Source organism: Nannospalax galili, unplaced genomic scaffold (genome assembly GCF_000622305.1).
Source record: "Nannospalax galili isolate Female #2095 unplaced genomic scaffold, S.galili_v1.0 scaffold453, whole genome shotgun sequence".
NCBI classification, from domain to species: Eukaryota; Metazoa; Chordata; class Mammalia; order Rodentia; family Spalacidae; genus Nannospalax; species Nannospalax galili.
In genome coordinates this window covers 3,148,238-3,155,042 of record NW_008334081.1, presented here as the reverse complement: position 1 = coordinate 3,155,042, position 6,805 = coordinate 3,148,238, and the positions used below count along the sequence as shown (strand labels likewise).

The 6,805-nt window shown below is 42.0% G+C and overlaps 1 protein-coding gene across 1 annotated transcript in view; it reads right to left on the bottom strand.

The window, feature by feature from the left end:
- Nucleotides 1–6,805, bottom strand: part of LOC115069615 (voltage-dependent N-type calcium channel subunit alpha-1B-like) — a gene marked incomplete at its 3' end in the record, with an annotated part of 30,324 nt that overhangs the window by 8,060 nt on the left and 15,459 nt on the right. The gene's annotated exons all lie outside the window — the stretch shown is intronic.

The window sequence follows — 6,805 nt, the reverse complement described above, 5'->3', positions numbered from 1 at the left end:
GTGAGAAGGATCAGGAAACAGTATTGGTTCCCCAGGTGTCTGGGGCCCCAAGACTAGGAATGGCACAGGGTCCAAGCTAGAGTATAGAATGCCAGGCGGGGAGGCAGGGGGGTGGGGGGTGGGGTGGAAGGGTGAATGAGGCTTAGGGAGTCCCGGCGCGGAGCGCTGCGCTATAGACCTTACCCCAAGAGGCCTGAGGATAGTCTTTAATTTTTATTTTATGTGTATGATTGTATCACCTGCATGTGTATGTGTACCTGTGTCACACAATGCCCATTTAGATCAGAAGGGGGCGTCAGATTCCCCTGAAAGTGGAGTTATGGATCGTTGATACCTGCTGTGTAGGAGCGGGGAACCAAGCCTGGGTCCTTATAAGAGCAGCCAGTTCTCTTAACTGCTGAGCCATCTCTCCAGCTCCATACTTTTATTTATTCTGAAATGTACATCAGTATTATTGACTATAGTCCTCCTTCTGTGTCATCTCTCTCAAAACTTAGCTTTCATGTCTATCTGAAACGTTGTACCCTGTGACCACTATCCCCACTCCTTCCTGCCTGGCACTCAGTCTCTGGTAACCATCATTCTGTCTCCACTTCCATAGAACATCAGCTTCTTAGATTGCACATGAAAGTGAGATCAGGCAGTGCTCTCTTTCTGAGCATGGCTGATTTCACTTAGCATATTCTCCAGGTTCATTCATGTAGTTGCAGTAACAGAACTGCCTTCTTTTTGAAGGTTCAACTGCATTGCAGTGTGGATATATGCCACACTTTCTCTACCCATTCATCCACTGGTAGACACGTAGTCTCCTTATCTTTTAAAAAATGCAAGAATGACCATTAGAACTGCTAAGTCACATGGCTAATAATATATTTTGATGCACAAATGTTTTCAGAATTTCTAACGTCCAATTTATCTATTTTGTTGTTGCCTATGCATTCAGTGCCACAGCAAAGAAATCATTGCCAAGTCCATTTTCATTAAGATTTCATCTGCTTTCTTCTAAAAGTTCTGTGGTGTTTAGCTCTGATACTTAGGCCTTTGATCCATTTAGAGTTAATTTTTAATAATGAGGTGAAGGCTTAACCTCATTCTTCTGCTTGGATATCACATTTTCTCAGCATCACTTGTTGAAAAGATTATTCTTTGAACAGCCTATTCAAGAATCATTGGGGCACAGAGGTGCAGTTGGAAAGTAAGTATAACTTCTAATGTTCTGTCACTCAATAGACTGGTTCTTCCTAACAGTTAATTCTGTCTTTCAAAATAGCTGGTAGAGATGAATATTCCCAACATAAATAAATGATAAATGAGGTGATGGACATGCCAACTGCTCTGATCTGACTATTAAATATGTATGCATATATATATGTTACACTTTACCCCACAAATATATACATTTATTATATATCAGCTAATTTTTTATTTAATTCTTAGTGCATGTGAGCATTTCTGGGATTTCCATTCTTTTTCGTTGATCTACACACCTGCTTCTATGTCAGCAGCACACTGTTCTATCATACCTTTGTACTAAATTATGAAATCAGGAAGTATGTCCTCCAATTTTATTCTTTTTCAAGATTCTTTTAGCTATTTGGGGTCCCTTGAGATTCTATATGAATCCTAGAATGGATTTTTTCTATTTCTGTACAAAATACCACTGAGCTTTCAATAGAATTTGCATGGAATCTATATATCACTCTCAGTAATATCTTGAAAAAAATAAGTCTTCTTTCAGGTACTATGGCACATGCCTCTAATTCCAGTTACTCAGGAGGCTGAGTCAGGAGTCAGCAAGTATGTCAGAAGTTCTGTTTTACATAGAAAATTCAAGACCAGCCTGAGCAGCTTAGTGACACCCTGTTTCAAAACAAAAATAAAAGGCCAGGGGATAGGGATCTAGGTCAGTGGTAGAGCATTCGCTTAGAATGCACAAGATTCTGGGTTCAATCCCCAGTGCTTCAAACAGCAATAATAGTGAGATTGCATCTTCCAGTCCAGGAGCATCAAATATTTTTCCATTTATTTATGTCTTGTCTGTCTTCTTTCATATTATGCTCTGACAACATTTGGGAGTTTTCTACTGCAAGTCTTCTACCTCCTCAGTGCAGTTAATTCTAAGTGTTTTCTTCTTTTTGATATTCTCCTAAGTATTATAAAACAAAATAAAAATACTTTCTTATTTCCTTTCAAATTTTTCATGGTTAAGGCTGTGGCTATGGCTGAATGGCTGAGCACTTGTGTAACATGCATGAGGCCTTATGTTCAATCCCTAGTACTGGCTGAAAAAAAAGAGAAATTGTTCGTTCTTGATGTTAGCATATAGAAATACAATGGATATGATCCTGTTTAGTTTGTTAGCTGTAGAGACCCAGGTCTGCCTTGCTCATTGGGGAATCTTGCCTTGGTGACAGTGATATTTGATCAGCGACAGAGTTACAAGTCTGAGACTTGTGTTTTCCTTCACAATAAGCCAAATTTATTCTCTAATAGCAAGCTTATATACCCAAGAGGGGCTAGTGGGTACATGCAGGGTCCAGGGTGCATGTAAAGTTCAAATTTAGACAAAGACAAAGGGTGCTCATATTACATGTCACATAGGTTGGTCAATCCTTAGCGTTGCCAGAGGGTCATTTGTTAAAGACCAGAGAATGTGTTAGAGCTTATTAACTAAGGTGTCTTAATTTTAATTACACACATACTTGGTGTTATTTATTAGGTTGTTTTTTACCTCTTGATCAAGGAAGTCAAGATGTTTTTCTTAGAACAAAGACACTAAACTTTTAACCTGGCTAGTTCCCTTCTGCTAGTCATTGCAATGTTCTGCATGACAAGCTGTGAGACACTGTTTTCAGTGCTTTGCCCCTTTTAGCAGAGGCTGTAGCCTGCTTAAAAGTTCAGGCCCATCTTGTCCTGAGTCCAGCCATCTTGGTCTCCAACAGTTAGCCCTCAATTTTTCTGATTTTTCTCATTAGGTCATGAGTGAAGAAAGGATTAATGTAGAATTTTAAACAAGGTAGGTCATTAGATTTCATCTTGTGAGATGGAGCCATGATGGGTTTACACAGGCAAGGTATTAACGGGGGAATATTATGGTGTAGACAATAAGGACAGGAACAAGAAAAGCCTGGCAGAGCCCTCAGGCCACACGTGGATCTGATCACATGGAGGTGGAGAAGGGAGCATGACTTAGATTGCATCAGCTCCAACAGAGTTCCTCCAAGGTTGAAGGTGATTTCTCCAGCCACAGTCACCCATCAGAAGAAAACAATGTCTTAATGAATTTGGCTTGCTTTCCTAACCCCACTGGAGGCCATGGAATTTGTGGCCTCTACCAAAGGGAGGTGATGAGAGTTCACTAGTCTGTGCCATTTGTCAATTAGGTCCTGGCCACAAGAGACCTGAGAAGCAAATACACCTTCACAGCTATGACAATTGTACTGAGAAAAAGATGCAAACATGAAAACATTGGAAATTTTAACATATGAAACATCATCGACCTTTCCAACTATTCCAAATCCTTTAAATAAGTGCCAGAGGAAAACTGATTGGATTCAGGGGTTTGAAGGAAGACATGGGATCCACTTAGACACAGAATGAGTGGGAGAAACATGCTAATCACCTCATCCTCTGTTCACGTAATCAACCTGCCTGCAGAAAATATATCCCCTGAAGGAACAAATAAAGATTACTTGAAGTTGAGAGTTCTTCTCCAGGACACACCAAAGTAACTACCTTAATTGCTTCTCTTTTCTTTCCAATACAGTTGACCCAGAGCAAGGAAGTTCTGCCCTCTCAGATGAAGCCATTGCTAGCATCGTGGTTGGACTTGTGGCTGGGGTGGGTCTGATAGCAGTCCTGGCGTATCTCCTGTATTTAGTCATATCTGACAGGTATGATGGTCTTTCTTCTGCTGTTTCCTTCAAGTGTAAGCACCATGCTTGGGAGAGGAAAAGGGTTGCTTTACATCTGCCTCTGAGCTGGCTCTCCTCCTCCCCCTTCCTAAGCCTCTGCTTCTCAGCACTAATTCCTGCAGGTTCAGGCTCCTGTTCCTTATGCTCGCTGTACTCCACTCTCTCGGGGTCCATTCCTGTCTAGTTTAGAGAAAAGGATCCAATTATGTCCTTCTCTTCCCGTCAGGAAGCCAATACAAGAAGAAAAGTAAAGAAGGGTATCACAGGTGCAGCAAGAGAAAGCTAGTCACATGCCTTGCTATCCACATCAGCAGAAAGAGGGAGGGACAGAGCAAGAAGACAATCTAGGATGAAGCAGAACCATCGTGTCCTCTTGGACAATAAAATGAGGAGGATACATAAACAGAAGCTACCTGTGGGAAACAAAACAGAGGAGGGGTTAAGGAAAACAGGTCCAGAAGCAGCCAAACAAGACATTTCCAGGATTCTAGATACAGCAGTAAAGCACTAGCCCTGGGTGTAATCTCAGCAATAAGAAATGAAATAGACCAAATATGGACATCCAGCACACACAAGGAGGGATCACGTTTAGATTAAGGAATGAGGAAAGGAAAGGCAGCACCAGGCATGGTGTGAATGAATAGCACTCAGAGCAAGGATCTCCTAAGAATTATCTGTCCACACTGACCACCCCCACAAACTCAACGAGCAAAGGTCCTGGGCATGTTAGTAGTGTCACAATGTCTTCTATTTATTTAGGGAAAGTGACTAGCGCATACCCTCAACCTTCTTCCACGGTGAATAAAGCCACTCTCCCAGGGAGAATTGGTACGTTCTACCACATGTCCTGCTTTGCCAGGGGATCCTGGATTCTTAAGCCACTCCCTCCCTTCTGAATATTCAGAGGGGATAACGTTTTCCTAGTCCAAAGGCTCTCATAAGTCCTCACATACTTTCTAGCTACAGAAGAGCCCCCTGAGACACCTCTGGAGAGAGGCTCACTCTACCTAGGCAAGGCAGGCCTAAGGGAACCACATCTCTAGAAGTCACCCTGACTCCATCACTCCTGCCTGTGTTATAGATGTGGGCATTCTCCATTTTGCAAGATTTTCCTTCTCCTTTGGATGATCTGGGTGCTGTGGGCCTCTATGCGCCTCCTTGACATTATAGTATGTTGCTGAGAGTCAAGTATGGGAAAAAAAAATCAAGGCCCTGTGAACTGGGACAAGTCAGAAATGGCTCTGTCCTGCTCCTTTGTTGATATTAATAAAGTGGGTCCAGAGCACAGATTTTGAGGGAAGCTAATTCTTTAAAGGATTGCAGGCCATCCCCGACCCTGCACTCAACCACCTCCACTGGTTACTGCCTTCATCTAGGAATCAGAAAACCTTAGTCAGCTTTGCATTTCCATGCATTGGTAACTCTTCTTTTGCTCCCCGAGGTGTGGCCTCCAATGATGACTCTCTTTATTAGGTAAGCACTTTCACTGAATTATTTTCTCCTGGAAATGTCACTGGAGAGATTGGTATTTGTGTTGTTTTGGTTGGTTTGTGTCCTAGTTTGTTTCTCCATTGCTATGACAAAACTGACCAATATCAACTTGGGGAGGAAAGGGTTTATTCAGCTTACATCTCCCAGGTCACAGTTCATCAGGGAGCCCAAGATAGAAACTCAGGTCAGGAACCCGGAGGCAGGAGATGGAGCACAGGCCATGGAGGAATGTTGCTTACTGGCTTGCTCCCATGGCCCCTGCTCAGCCTGCTTTCTTATGCAACACAGGCCCACCTGCCCAGGGGTGGCACCACCCACAGTGGGCTGGGCCCTCCCACATCACTCAACAATCAAGAAGATGTCCCTCAGACATGACCACAGGCCAGTCCAATGGAGAAAATTCCCCAATTGAGGCTCCCTCAACCCAGGTGCGTCAAGTTGACACTAAAGCTATGCAGCGCAGTTTGCTTGTTTGTTTGTTCAGACAGGTTCTCACCATGTATATTATGCTATTCCTGAACTCACTATGTAATCCAGGCTGGCCTTGAACTTTAGCAATTCTCCTCCCTTAGTCTCCTGAGTGCTGGGATTGAAAGTCTGTGTCACCATACTGGGCTGAGAATGAAGTATTCCTGGAGACACAACTGTGAGATCAAGCTTGAGTCTATATTCCTTGATGCTGCCGCAAAGGAAGATTGGTTAATCCTTCCCTCATTCAAGAAAGTGTGTTGTAGAAATATCACCATCCTGTGTTTAAATCCCAGCTGTGATTCTTGGTACTCTGGCCCTTGACAAGGGACTTGACCACTTTGATCCTCAGTCCTGTTACCTATAACATGGGCATTCTGCCTACCTAAAAAAAGAGGTTAAAGGAATCTAACAAGTTATCAGATGCACAGCAACCAGTACAATGCTCAAACAAGAAAAGTACCACATCATCCCCGTCTCTCCCCTCTGTCTCAATTTGCTCTGGCCATCAGGTATGATTTCCATTCTAATTGGTCTGAGGCCCTGACTTCTTCCAATTATACCAATTTTACCAAAATTTAATCATTGTAACCTTTCCACAAGATGTACACATATAATAAAAAGTGCTTAAAATCATTGATGACGCTTTTAGAGTGCATGGACTCTCACAGGTCGATCATACTTGTAAGCAGCATACAAACCAGCTTACTTCACATTTACCTTTCCCTCCCCTTCAAATATACCTTCCTGTCATTTCCCTGCAGAGAGCAATGAGAGTCAGAACAGCACTGTCTGTAATATATATATTACATTAATTATATATTAATATGTATTACATTAATTATATATTAATTATATATCATATATTACATTAATTATACATTTATTACTATATTACATTAATCATATATTAATATATATCCGGCATTTTT